Source organism: Phocoena phocoena, chromosome 5 (genome assembly GCF_963924675.1).
Source record: "Phocoena phocoena chromosome 5, mPhoPho1.1, whole genome shotgun sequence".
Lineage (NCBI taxonomy): Eukaryota > Metazoa > Chordata > Mammalia > Artiodactyla > Phocoenidae > Phocoena > Phocoena phocoena.
This window is the reverse complement of record NC_089223.1, coordinates 96,087,116-96,102,762: the sequence shown is the minus strand read 5'-3', so window position 1 is coordinate 96,102,762 and position 15,647 is coordinate 96,087,116.

Sequence of the window (15,647 nt, the reverse complement as noted above, 5' to 3'; positions counted from 1 at the left end):
TCCCACCAACCGTGCAAGAGGGTTCCCTTTTCTCCACACCCTCTCCAGCATTTGTTGTTTGTAGATTTTCTGAGGATGCCCATTCTAACTGGTGTGAGGTGATACCTCATTGTAGTTTTGATTTGCATTTCTCTAATAATTAGTGATGTTGAGCAGCTTTTCATGTGCTTCTTGGCCATCTGTATGTCTTCTGTGGAGAAATGTCTATTTAGATCTTCTGCCCATTTTTGGATTGGGTTGTTTGTTTTCTTAATATTGAGCTGCATGAGCTGTTTATATATTTTGGAGATTAACCTTTTGTCTGTTGATTCGTTTGCAAATATTTTCCCCCATTCTGAGGGTTGTCTTTTCATCTTGTTTATGGTTTCTTTTGCTGTGCAAAAGCTTTTAAGTTTCATTAGGTCCCATTTATTTATTTTTGTTTTTATTTCCATTACTCTAGGAGGTGGATCAAAAAAGATCTTGCTGTGATTTATGTCAAAGAGTGTTCTTCCTAAGTTTTCCTCTAAGAGTTTTATAGTGTCTGGTCTTACATTTAGGTCTCTAATCCATTTTGAGTTTATTTTTGTGTATGGTGTTAGGGAGTGTTCTAATTTTATTCTTTTACATGTAGCTGTCCAGTTTTCCCAGCACCACTAATTGAAGAGACTGTCTTTTCTCCATTGTATATCCTTGCCTCCTTTGTCATAGATTAGTTGACCATAGGTGCGTGGGTTTATCTTTGGGCTTTCTATCTTGTTCCATTGATCTATATATCTGTTTTTGTGCCAGTACCATATTGTCTTGATTACTGTAGCTTTGTAGTATAGTCTGAAGTCAGGGAATCTGATTCCTCCAGCTCCGTTTTTTTCCCTCCAGACTGCTTTGGCTATTTGGGGTCTTCTGTGTCTCCATATAAATTTTAAGGATTTTTGTTCTAGTTCTGTAAAAAATGCCATTGGTCATTTGATAGGGATTGCATTGAATCTGTAGATTGCTTCGTGTAGTATAGTCATTTTTCACAATATTGATTCTTCTAATCCAAGAACATGGTATATCTCTCCATCCATTGGTATCATCTTTAATTTCTTTCATCAGTGTCTTATAGTTTTCTGCATATAGGTCTTTTGTCTCCTTAGGTAGGTTTATTCCTAGGTATTTTATTCTTTTTGTTGCAATGTTAAATGGGAGTGTTTCCTTAATTTCTCTTTGAGATTTTTCATCATTAGTGTATAGGAATGCAAGAGATTTCTGTGCATTAATTTTGTATCCTGCAACTTTACCAAATTCATTGATTAGCTCTAGTAGTTTTCTGGTGGCATCTTTAGGATTGTCTATGTAGTATCGTGTCATCTGTGAACAGAAGGCGGATTCTTAACCACTGGACTGCAAAGGAAGTCACTGTTTTACTTCTTATTATCATGTACATGTATTACTTTTGAATTATCAGAAATGAATGGTACTTATTTTTTTTTCTCCCTCTGACCCTTCCCTCTTTTAATGTCCCTTTTAAAATGGACACTACCCTTGTTGAAGGAATGCATGAATCAGGTAAGGTGGGGAATCACCCCTTAACTTCTTTTTAGCTAATGCCAATTATCTGTTAACCTTGGCCAGGCAGGGATTACGAGGAAATGGGCATACGTTGGGGAGAAAGGGAGGAAAGAGAAAACGGGGTGCCAGGGGAGATGGGAGGGGCCATAAACCTTCTACATTGTGCTGATGCCTTGTGTGGCATCAGGAGTGTTGGGGGTGCGGGACGTGGGTGACAGATAGAGGCACTGCTTAGCAGGTCCCCTTCACATGCCCCTGGCTGCTCTGTCATTGCCCCCTCTTACCTGGTCCTCCTCCTGGAATCGGCCTCAGCTTTGCCTTCGCATTCCATTCCAGCTGTCTGTCCTGCAATACGTCAATGTTTTGAGCAATGTTCCTGTTTCAAGGAATGCTCCCTTCTCAACGTTCACTGTCTCAGTTGCTGACCCACATTTGGCCACATGGTCTAATAATAAGGATAAACAACCCAGGACTGAACTCTGTGCCAAAATGCTATAAGGGGCTTCATAAACATTATCTCACTGAATCCCCCAACATTCTGTAAAGATGATACCACCACCCCCACCCCACCCCGATTCTGCAGACAAGAGGCTGAGAGGATCAAAGGAATGAAATGACTTGCCCAAGGTTCTCCCAGGCAGTGGGGGGCAGAAGCAGGCTTCAAACTCAGGTCCCTGCTCTTTCTGCTACATGGTGGGTGCTTTCGTATCTGTAATTATGCCTGGGAGCGTGGACTCTGGAGGTGGGCTTTGTCTCGTACTAATTCTGACCCAGGCAAATGCTGAACCTCCCTGTACCCCAGTTCCTTATTTGTAGGACAATCTTGACAATAGGATGGTGGTGAGGATGAAATCATACAGGGAAAGCACTTTGAACAATCCCTGGAGGAGTGCAACCTTGCTGCACATCCCAATCTCTCTTGGAGCTTGAAAAATTCCTGAGCCGTCCACCCTGTGATTCTGATGTCATTTGTCTAGGAGCAGCCTGGACACTGGGGTTTTCTAAAGCCCCCCAGGTGATTCTAATCTACAACCAAGTTTGGATCTCACTGTCTACCATGAGTGAAAACACCTTATGAATAGCTATTTTGTCCTGTCTGACCCTCATACCCGCTTCCGCATCTGGTCCTGCCTGGCTCCCAGAGTCTGAGGACCATAGCCTCAAGCTTCCCTGACAGCAGTGGTGTCTATTCTGCAGTGGTCCACCTGGGTTCCAGGACTCCGGCTTTTGCCAAATCCAGCCTGCCTTAGGGCTGCAGGTGCTTGGCTTAGGGCAAACCCCATGCCCATTTCCAAGAAACACAGTTCCAGAACACTCACGCTAGTGGGAGTGGGTGCAGAAGGAGACTAGCACCTTGAAGCTTGAGGGGCCCTAGATGCTCTGGGGACCCAACTGTAAGAGGATAGCTCCCACCTTGGCTGGTCTCAATGGGGGCTGCCACTTGTCTTTAGAAGCCAGTTCTGACAGCATTTGGTACAAGAGTGCCACTGCCGAGTCGCATGGCAACAGGCAGTCAGGTTCTAGAGTCAGTGCCTGGGTTTGTAAAAACTGACTTCAGTCAAAATTGCCTTTATGGCCTTTCTTTCGTTGACTACCAGAAAAAAAGTCACTGGTTTGCCTTTAGAACAAATTAAAATGGGTAACTTTAAACACTAGGAGACCAGAGACAGCTGAGCAGCAGCAAACTCACATTTTCCATGTCATGCTCACCCCTGTGCACCACGGCAGATGGGACTGTCTGCAGAATTCATGCCTTTACACTTGTCTCTCTCCACCCCGCGCACCCCCGGCAGAATGCATGTTGTTCCATAAACCTAAGCGAACTGATGATGTGCTATTACTTCCCCCCAGTTCAGTTGTTCTGTACTGGGGTGATTTTATCTCCAGGAGACCTGTGGCAACTTCTGGGGATATTTTTGGTTGTCACAACTGGGAGAAGGTTGAAGAAGTTTGCTACAGGCATCTAGTGAGTAGAGGCCAGGGATGCTGTAACCATCTATCATGCACAGGACAATCTCTCACCGCAAGGCACACCAGCCCCGCCTGTGGACAGTGTGGAGGTTGACAAACCTTGCTGTTTATTGAGCAGTTGCCATGTGCCAAGTCGGTGCGAAATCCTGAGAGCCGAGGTGGTCCCAGGCAGGCTTAGGCTCTGCCCAGCGGGAGCTCCAGCAACTGAGTCCTGCTTCCTCTCAGTGGTTCCACTGGGCACCCAGTTCTACGAGCAGCCATGGTGGAGGCCACTCTATCCACAGGAAGGTCCCCAGGGCATCCAGAACCCCCAGACCTAAAGGTGCTGCCTTCTTGTGTAGGCGAAGCTGGAGGAGGGAAGGGATAGAATCAGAGGACCCCAGTGCTGCCAAGACCGCCAATTAATACTCTGGCCCTTTTATTGTTACAGCTGAGAGAGCGCCGTCCACAGCGCCTCCTGGGCCACTCTCCATGGCCAGGTAACTCCTAAAGTTCTTAGTTCCATTATCATCTCTTTGGGGAACCCTTCCCTGACCTTCGGACCGCTGCTCCCCTCTCCTCCAGCTATACCTGCTGCTCTATGCCAATTGCACCACATACCCCCCACCAGCCCTGCAGCATCACTTGCACCCCAATGACATTTATATCGGCGTTTCCAGCTTCTTGAAAGTGCTGTAGTGGTCAAGTGCATGTCCCTGGAGCCAGAATGCTTAACCTTGACTTCCACCTTCACTACTTGACCTTGGGCAAGTTTCTTAACTTCCTCGGCCTCAACTTCGTCATGGGAATAGGGTCGTTCTTCCTTGTGGGGAGGGTGTGTGGATTAAATGAGATAATATGCATGTGCAGAGCAGTACCCGGCCTGCAGTATGTGCTCCATAAACACTGGCTATTATGATTGCTCATCTGGTCGCTTCAAGTGGCCCCATGTGGGAGGCCCTCACTAGCGCTTTTTTTTTTTTTTTTTTTTTTTGCGGTACGCGGGCCTCTCACTGTTGTGGCCTCTCCCGTTGCGGAGCACAGGCTCCAGACGCGCAGGCTCAGTGGCCACGGCTCACGGGCCCAGCCGCTCCGCGGCATGTGGGATCTTCCTGGACCGGGGCACGAACCCGTGTCCCCTGCATCGGCAGGCGGACTCTCAACCACTGCGCCACCAGGGAAGCCCACTAGCGCTTATTGAATGAATGAAGCTGAGTCTCCGAAATGTTAAGCGATGTGCCCGGGATCACAGCTAGTAAGTAGCAGGGCCAGCATCCAAATCCACATCTCTGCGGCCAGAGCCCTTGCTCTTTCCTTCATGCCACCCCGCCTGCAACTGCACAGCTACTCTGCACCCCCCAGCCCACCTCCCTCCACTTACCTGGAGGAGATGCTGCGTTGGGCAGGAGCTCTGAGCCTGCAGGCAGAAGAGCACACCTCCTAGAAAACGGAGCCCTTTGTCCCTGCCTCTCAGAGGAGGCAGCCTGCTCAACCCTGGGCCTTTCTGAGTCAAGGCCAGTATCTCTCTGCTCAGTCTATGCAGCCTTCGCTCTCTCCTGACCCTTTTCCGCTAGTAAGGCCTCTTTCATGTTCTTGGCAATCAGATTATCTGGGGGTTCACATTGCCACCCATGTCTTCCTTCAATTATAATCTTTTCAAAACGTCTTTGTAAAATCAAATAATAAGGTTAGTGGGATGGAAATCATGAAGAGAGGGTCTTTGTAATTAAATGCACATAAGCTGGGAGAGATACAGACATTGTCATTTTTGTCACGAGCCTAGAGATCACACCCTTTGGAAAGCAGATGTTCAATAATAGTAGTCAAAGCAAAACAAGAAAAACTAACTTTTATTTTTTTGCTATTTTATTTATTTATATTACTTTTTATTGGAGTATGGTTGCTTTACAATGTTGTGTGAGCCTCCACTGCATGACAAAATGAATCAGCCATACACATACAGATATCCCCTCCCTTTTGGACTTCTCGCCCATTTAGGTTACCACAGCGCATTAGGTAGAGCTCCCTGTGCTCTACAGTTATGTTCCCATCAGTTGTCTATTTTATACATAGTATCAATAATGTATATGTGTCAATCCCAGTCTCCCAATTCCTCCCACCCCACCCCTTTCCCTCTTGGTATCCATACATTTGTTCTCTACACCTGTGTCTCTATTTCTGCTTTGCAAATAAGATCATCTCTACCATGTTTCTAGATTCCACATATATGCGTTAGTATACGATATTTGCTCAACTAATGTTTTTTTTTTCTTTTTGCGGTACGCGGTCCTCTCACTGTTGTGGCCTCTACCGTTGTGGAGCACAGGCTCCAGACACACAGGCTCAGCAGCCATGACTCACGGGCCCAGCCGCTCCACAGCATGTGGGATCTTCCCGGCCCGGGGCATGAACCCGTGTCCCCTCCATCGGCAGGCGGACTCTCAACCACTGTGCCACCAGGGAAGCCCAACTAATGTATTTTTGATCAATGACTATGTTCCAAGCAGAGAGCACAGTACTTTATATTCCTAGATTCACTTAATTTATAAGGAAGAGTTTTTTGATTGCCGTTTTCCAGATAAGGAAATTAAGACTTATTAAGCGTAAGTAATTTAACCTCAATCACATTGCTGGAACAGCAATTGGGGCTGAGCGCTGTCTGACGCTAAAATAACTCTCGTGTTAAATCTGTTTTTAAAAAGAGAGATTTTTATTGAGATCCAGTCTTTGTACAAAAGGTGTAAAGAAACAGCAGTGACCAAAGCAAAGTCAGCTCTTAGGGAGCTTATATTCTAAGGGGAGACAGACAATAAGCCAATAGCAAGTGAAACAGGTAAGTCGAGTTTGTGTCAGGTGGTGACAAGTGTTTGGGGAAAATAAAGCAGGATTGGGGACTAGGGGGATATTTGAGTAGGGATCTGAAAGAAGTAAGGGAGCTCTCCAGGTAAAGGGAAGAGCAAGTGCAAAGGTCCTGGGGCAGGAGAGTGCAGGGTGAGCTCCAAAGACAGCAAGGCCAGTGTGGCTGGAGCAGAGTAATCCAGGGGTTATGTCATAGGAGTTCAGGTCAGAATGGAATGAGGAGACTGGGTCACCCAGGGCTCTGCAAGACATCACGAGTATTTTTGGCATTTACTCTGAGTGAGATAGTGAGTCATTGAAGAGCTTTTAGCAGAGAAGCAAGGTGGTCCTACTTGTACATTAGGGGGAGTTTCTGGCTCCTGTACTGGAATAGACTGCAGGAGGCAAGACCAGAAGCAGGGAGATGGGTCAGAACACAATTGCAATAATCCGCCAGTAGGAGAGACTGGCGGTAATTAAGTGGCAAAAAGCCATGTTCCGGATTGTATCCTGAAAGTGGAGATGGGAGAACTTGTAGATGAACGGGATGTACAGCATGAGAAGAGTCAGATACGACTCTTGGAGGGTTCTGCCCTGAGCAGTTGGAAGGATGGCGTTACCGTGAACTGAGTTGGGAAAAAACATGGGAGGAAAAGGCATCTAGGGGGAAGGTCAGCGGCGCATTTGAACGTGGATGTTTGATGTTTAAGATACCTTTTGGGTATCCAAGCAGCGATGCTGAGAGGGCAGCTGGAGGTTAGGGGACAGCTATGGCTGGAGATATAAATGCAGGAGTCATGAGTGGGTAGATGACATATAAAACAGTGACACTGGGAGAGATGACCCGGAACCAGGTGCTGGGCTGAGCTCCAGAGCCCCCTAGCTGTAGAACTGAGGGAGACGAGGAGGAGGAACCACGGCAAGTGAGTTAGAAGGCTGTTAAAAAAGGCACAAAGTTTGCCCTAAAGAACGAACTTTGTCTTCACCTTTTTTCCCACTCCATGGAAAGTCCTTCTGTTCAGGCCACGAGTGTGGGATGTTTAACGGCCATTAGGTAGAGTGTGGTCTTTGGAAGGAAATTAGGAGCAGCCAGGGTCCATTTGACTGTCAGGCCCTTGGCATGGCATATTTTGAGACTTGTGCAATCTTTTTAGAAAATTGTCTTCTTGTCTCTTCCCTCAGCTAATGGCCTCATTCATTCACTGATATAAAATCTTAATGATCCATTTGTGTAAGGCTCATGCTTTAGACTTTAATTAAATTACTTCTAATTCTTATTGGATGGATTTTCTTAGACCCATTTTATAGATGGAGAACCTGAGGCTGAGATAGAAAATATAACTTGTCTCAGGTCACACAACTAGAAACTCAAACCCATTTTTTTTTTTTACCCTGAAGCCCATAATCTTTGCTCTTGCCATAATTTCTCTCCTTTTTTATTTATTCAGCCAGTATTTTTTGAGAATCTCTTATGTGCTTGGTTGTACCCTAAGGGCTGGGGCTATAGTGATAGACAAGACAGAAATCATCTTTGCTATGTTATTATCCACATATCCAAATACCTGAAGAAAATCCTCCCTGGATAACCCACCTCAAACTCACCAGGCCCCCAAAGAGCCTTCCCCTAGAATCTTCTCCCCACTCCCCCATCCTTATCCATCACTTAGCAGGGCTCCTAATAAGTGTTTTCTTGCATATTCATGAAATGTTTTTGAGTGAGAGGTTTCAAAGTGAGCATTCAACGTGAAGTGCTATGAAAACCAACCCCACAAGTGATGCCTGGCCTTGTATTTGCATGGGAGCTGTCAGCACCAAACACTTTTGCCTCCTTTGCTTGTCCTGCCAAAAACAATTTAGAAGGGAGGCTGGGGAAAGAGGTGGCTGGGTAGGATGCCAGGTGAGATGCACTGGATTCCAGAGGTTCAAGCCGACATCGGTTTTGTTGTGAGTTACCACAACACAGAGCCAGAGCCAATGGAAGGAAGAGGCCCTGTTTCTTTTTTCTGTTGAGATGTAGTTTTATAAGGAATACAAGACATTCCCATCACTGAGCAGCGTTAGGGGCTGCAGAATTTCCACCACTCAGCACCTCTTACCCACCTGAGAGCTTCCTGTGTTTGGTTACCAAGGGAATAATTCCTATAGGGACACCACACACACACACACACACACACACACACACACACACACACACACACACACCCCGCACACATTCTGGCTCCTTCACTTCATATGCAGAAAGCCCTCAGAGAGAAAATACAGATTGCCAAGTTGGATAAAAGCTTGTGTAAAGTCTGTGTTGCCTTTTAAAATTTTTTATTGTGTTTTAAAAACATCCCCCAGGATGTGACTATGATGAAAGACTGTGCACGAATGGAAGCTTGAGCTTCTGGAACTTTCTCTTTGTAAGTACATAGAAGGGCTGTACACATGGAAGGGGCAGATGCATCCTGCTCATACTGCTTTATGGCTTGGCCCACATCTAAGGACCACAAATGTCCGTCTTCTCTCACCCAGTGAAGAAATCCTGAGCTGCAGAGGCAGAAAGGGCTTGGGGGCCTCCAGACCTGCCTTCTCCCTAGGCTCAGCCTCTCCCAGGCTTTGTGACCCTGGTAAGTGGTTCAGCTTCTCTGAGCCTCAGTTTCCTCATCCAGAAAATGAGGATGAAACACCTACGGGTTAGTTGGTTTGGAGTAAAAAAGAGAACAGAGCAGGGAGACCTTCAAGATGGCAGAGGAGTAAGACATGGAGATCACCTTCCTCTCCACAAATACATCAGAAATACATCTACACGTGGAACAACTCCTACAGAACACCTACTGAATGCTGGCAGAAGACCTCAGACTTCCCAAAAGCTGTCTGGCTGACAGGGTCTTAGTGCTCCAGCCAGGTGTCAGGCCTGTGCCTCTGAGGTGGGAGAGCTGAGTTCAGGACATTGGTCCACCAGAGACCTCCCAGCTCAATGTAAAATCAAACGGTGAAAGCTTTCCCAGCGATCTCCATCTCAACGCAAAAACCCAGCTCCACTTAACACCAGCAAGCTACAGTGCTGGACACCCTATGCCAAACAACTAGCAAGAGAGAAACACAACCCCACCCATTAGCAGAGAGGCTACCTAAAATCATAATAAGGTCACAGACACCACAAAACACACTACCGGACATAGTCCCACTCACCAGAAAGACAAGATCCAGCCTCATCCACCAGAACACAGGCACCAGTCCCCTCCACCAGGAACCCTACACAACCCACTGAACCAACCTTAGCCACTGGGGGCAGACACCAAAAACGACGGGAACTATGAACCTGCAGCTTGCAGAAAGGAGATCCCAAACACAGTAAGTTAAGCAAAATGAGAAGACAGAGAAAAACACAGCAGATGAAGGAGCAAGGTAAAACCCACCAGATCAAACAAATGAATAGGAAATAGGCAGCCTACCTGAAAAAGAATTCAGAGTAATGATAGTAAAGATGATCCAAAATCTTGGAAATAGAATAGCAAAAATACAAGACACATTTAAAAAGGATCTTAGAGAAAGAAAAAGCAAACAAACAATGATGAACAATAAAATAAATGAAATTTAAAATTCTCTAGAAGGAATCAATAGCAGAATAACTGAGGCAGAAGAACGGATAAGTGACCTGGAAGATAAAATAGTGGAAGTAACTACTGCAGAGCAGAATAAAGAAAAAAGAATGAAAAGAATTGAGGACAGTCTCAGAGACCTCTGCGACAACCTTAAATGCACCAACATTTGAATTATAGGGGTCCAAGAAAAAGAAGAGAAAAAGAAAGGGACTGAGAAAATATTTGAAGATATTATAGTTGAAAACTTCCCTAATATGAGAAAGGAAATAGTCAATCAAGTCCAGGATGTGCAGAGAGTCCCATACAGGACAAATCCAAGGAAAACATGCCAAGACACATATTAATGAAACTACAAAAAATTAAATACAAAGAAAAAATATTAAAAGCAGAACGGGAAAAACAACACATAACATACAAGGGAATCCCCATAAGGTTAACAGCTGAAACTTCAGCAGAAACTCTGCAAGCCAGAAGGGAGTGGTAAGGCATATTCAAAGTGATGAAAGGGAAAAACCTACAATCAAGATTACTTTACCCAGCAAGGATCTCATTCAGATTCGAAGGAGAAATTAAAACCTTTACAGATACGCAAAAGCTAAGAGAATTCAGCACCACCAAACCAGCTTTACAACAAAGGCTAAAGGAACTTCTCTAGGCAGGAAACACAAGAGAAGGAAAAGACCTACAATAATAGACCCCAAACAATTAAGAAAATGGTAATAAGAACATACATAACAATAATAACCTTAACTGTAAAGGAATTAAATGCTCCCACCAAAAGACATAGACTGGCTGAATGGATGCAAAAACAAGACCCTTATATATGCTATCTACAAGAGACCCACTTCAGACCTAGGGACACATACAGAATGAAAGTGAGCGGATGGAAAAAGATATTCCATACAAATGGAAATCAAAAGAAAGCTGGAGTAGCAATCTCACATCAGAAAAAACAGACTTTAAAATAAAGACAATTACAAGAGACAAAGAAGGACACGACATAATGATCAAGGGATCAATCCAAGAAGAAGATATAACAACTGTAAATATTTATGCACCCAACATAGGAGTACCTCAATACATAAGGCAAATGTTAACAGCCATAAAAGGGGAAATTGACAGAAACACAGTCATAGGAGGGGACTTTAGCACCCTGCTTTCACCAATGGACAGACCATCCAAAATGAAAATAAATAAGGAAACACAAGCTTTAAATGATACATTAAACAAGATGGACTTAATTGATATTTGTAGGACATTCCATCCAAAACAAACAGAATACACTTTCTTCTCAAGTGCTCATGGAACATTCTCCGGATAGATTGTATCTTGGGTCATCAATCAAGCCTTGGTAAATTTAAGAAAATTGAAATCGTATCAAGTACCTTGTCCAACCACAATGCTATGACACTAGATATGAATTACAGAAAAAGTCTGTAAAAAATACAAACACATAGAGGCTAAACAATACAATGCTTAATAACCAAGAGATCACTGAAGAAATCAAAGAGGAAATAAAAAAATACCTAGAAACAAATGACAATGAAAACATAACAACCCAAAACCTATGGGATGCAGCAAGAGCAGTTCTAAGAGGGAAGTTTATAGCAATACAATCCTACCGCAAGAAACAGGAAACATCTCAAATAAAAAACCTAACCTTATACCGAAAGCAATTAGAGAAAGAAGAACAAAAAACCCCAAAGTTAGCTCAAGGAAAGAAATCAGAAAGATCAGAGCAGAAATAAATGAAAAAGAAATCAAGGAAATGATAGCAAAGATCAATAAAACTAAAAGCTGGTTCTTTGAGAAGATAAACAAAATTGATAAACCATTAGTCAGACTCATCAAGAAAAAAGGAGAAGACTCAACTCAATAGAATTAGAAATGAAAAAGGAAAAGTAACAACTGACACTGCAAAATACAGAGGATCATGAGAGATTACTACAAGCAACTATATGTCAATAAAATGGAAAACCTAGAAGAAATGGACAAATTCTTAGAAAAGCACAACCTTCTGAGACTGAACCAGGAAGAAATAGAAAATATAACCAGATCAATCATAAGCACTGAAATTGAAACTGTGATTAAAAACCTTCCAACAAACAAAAGCCCAGGACCAGATGGCTTCACAGGTGAATTCTATCAAACGTTTAGAGAAGAGCTAACACCTATCCTTCTCGAACTCTTCCAAAATATAGCAGAGGGAGGAACACTCCCAAATTCCTTCTATGAGGCCACCATCACCTTGATACCAAAACCAGACAAGGATGTCACAAAGAAAGAAAACTACAGGCCAATATCACTGATGAACATAGATGCAAAAATCCTCAACAAAATACTAGCAAACAGAATCCAACAGCACATTAAAAGGATCATACACCATGATCAAGTGGGGTTTATTCCAGGAATGCAAGGATTCTTCAATATACGCAAATCTATCAATGTGATAAACCATATTAACAAATTGAAGGAGAAAAACCATATGATCATCTCAATAGATGCAGAGAAAGCTTTCGACAAAATTCAACACCCATTTATGATAAAAACCCTCCAGAAAGTAGGCATAGAGGGAACTTTCCTCAACATAATAAAGGCCATATATGACAAGCCCACAGCAAACATCATCCTCAATGGTGAAAAACTGAAAGCATTTCCACTAAGATCAGGAACAAGACAAGGTTGCCCACTCTCACCACTCTTATTCAACATAGTTTTGGAAGTTTTAGCCACAGCAATCAGAGAAGAAAAGGAAATAAAAGGAATCCAAATCGGACAAGAAGAAGTAAAGCTGTCACTGTTTGCAGATGACATGATACTATACATAGAGAATCCTAAAGATGCTACCAGAAAACTACTAGAGCTAATCAATGAATTTGATAAAGTAGCAGGATACAAAATTAATGCACAGAAATCTCTGGCATTCCTATATACTAATGATGAAAAATCTGAAAGTGAAATCAAGAAAACACTCCCATTTACCATTGCAACAAAAAGAATAAAATATCTAGGAATAAACCTACCTAAGGATACGAAAGACCTGTATGCAGAAAATTATAAGACACTGATGAAAGAAATTAAAGATGATACAAATAGATGGAGAGATATACCATGTTCTTGGATGGGAAGAATCAACATTGTGAAAATGACTCTACTACCCAAAGCAATCTACAGATTCAATGCAATCCCTATCAAACTACCACTGGCATTTTTCACAGAACTAGAACAAAAAATTTCGCAATTTGTATGGAAACACAAAAGACCCCGAATAGCCAAAGCAATCTTGAGAACGAAAAAAGGAGCTGGAGGAATCAGGCTCCCTGACTTCAGACTATATTACAAAGCAACAGTAATCAAGACAGTGTGGTACTGGCACAAAAACAGAAAGATAGATCAGTGGAACAGGATAGAAAGCCCAGAGATAAACCCACGCACATATGGACACCTTATCTTTGATAAAGGAGGCAGGAATGTACATTGGAGAAAGGACAGCCTCTTCAATAAATGGTGCTGGGAAAACTGGACAGGTACATGTAAAAGTATGAGATTAGATCACTCCCTAACACCATACACAAAAATAAGCTCAAAATGGATTAAAGACCTAAATGTAAGGCCAGAAACTATCAAACTCTTAGAAGAAAACATAGGAAGAACACTCTATGACATAAATCACAGCAAGATCCTTTCTGACCAACCTCTTAGAGCAATGGAAATAAAAACAAAAATAAACAAATGGGACCTAATGAAACTTCAAAGCTTTTGCACAGCAAAGGAAACCATAACCAAGACCAAAAGACAACCCTCAGAATGGGAGAAAACATTTGCAAATGAAGCAACTGACAAAGGATTAATCTCCAAAATTTACAAGCAGCTCATGCAGCTCAATAACAAAAAAACAAACAACCCCATCCAAAAATGGGCAGAAGACCTAAATAGACATTTCTCCAAAGAAGATATACAGAATGCCAACAAACACATGAAAGAATGCTCAACATCATTAATCATTAGAGAAATGCAAATCAAAACTACAATGAGATATCATCTCACACCAGTCAGAATGGCCATCATCAAAAAATCTAGAAACAATAAATGCTGGAGAGGGTGTGGAGAAAAGGGGACACTCTTGCACTGCTGGTGGGAATGTGAAATGGTTCGCCCACTATGGAGAACAGTATGGAGGTTCCTTAAAAAGCTACAAATAGAATTACCATATGACCCAGCAATCCCACTACTGGGCATATACCCTGAGAAAACCAAAATTCAAAAAGAGTCATGTACCAAAATGTTCATTGCAGCTCTATTTACAATAGCCCGGAGATGGAAACAACCTAAGCGCCCATCATCGGATGAATGGATAAAGAAGATGTGGCACATATACACAATGGAATATTACTCAGCCTTAAAAAGAAATGAAATTGAGCTATTTGTAATGAGATGGATAGACCTAGAGTCTGTCATACAGAGTGAAGTAAGTCAGAAAGAAAAAGACAAATACCGTATGCTAACACATATATATGGAATTTAAGGGGAAAAAATGTCATGAAGAACCTAGGGGTAAGACAGGAATAAAGACGCAGACCTACTGGAGAACGGACTTGAGGATATGGGGAGGAGGAAGGGTGAGTTTTGACAGGGCGAGAGAGAGTCATGGACATATACACACTAACAAACGTAGTAAGGTAGATAGCTGGGGGTAAGCAGCCGCAAGGCACAGGGATATTAGCTCGGTGCTTTGTGACAGCCTGGAAGGGTGGGATGGGGAGAGTAGGAGGGAGGGAGACGCAAGAGGGAAGACATATGGGAACATATGTATATGTATAGCTGATTCACTTTGTTATAAAGCAGAAACTAACACACCATTGTAAAGCAATTATACCCCAATAAAGATGTTTAAAAAAAAAAAAAAATCTTCCAACAAACAAAAGCCCAGGACCAGATGGCTTCACGGGTGAATTCTATCAAACATTTAGAGAAGAGCTAACTCCTATCCTTCTCAAACTCTTCCAAAATATAGCAGAGGGAGGAACACTCCCAAACTCATTCTACGAGGCCACCATCACCCTGATACCAAAACCAGACAAAGATGTCACAAAGAAAGAAAACTATAGGCCAATATCACTCCTGAACAGAGATGCAAAAATCCTCAACAAAATACTAGCAAACAGGAAGCAACAGCACATTAAAAGGATCATACACCATGATCAAATGCGTTTGTTCCCAGAATGCAAGGATTCTTCAATATACGCATATCAATCAATGTGATAAACCGTATTAACAAACTGAAGGAAAAAACATATGATCATCTCAATAGATGCAGAGAAAGCTTTCAACAAAATTCAACACATATTTATGATTAAAAACCCTGCAGAATGTTGGCATAGAGGGAACTTACCTCAACATAATAAAGGCCATATATGTCAAACCCACAGCCAACACCGTTCTCAAGGGTGAAAAACTGAAAACCATTTCCTCTAAGATCAGGAACAAGACAAGGTTGTCCACTCTCACCACTATCATTCAACAAAGTCTTGGAAATTTTAGCCACAGCAATCAGAGAAGAAAAAGAAATAAAAGGAATCCAAATCGGAAAAGAAAAGTAAAGCTCTCACTGTATGCAGATGACATGATATTGTACATAGAGTATCCTAAAGATGCTACCAGAAAACTACTAGAGCTAATCAATGAATTTGGTAAAGTAGAAGGATACAAAATTAATGCACAGAAATCTCTTGCATG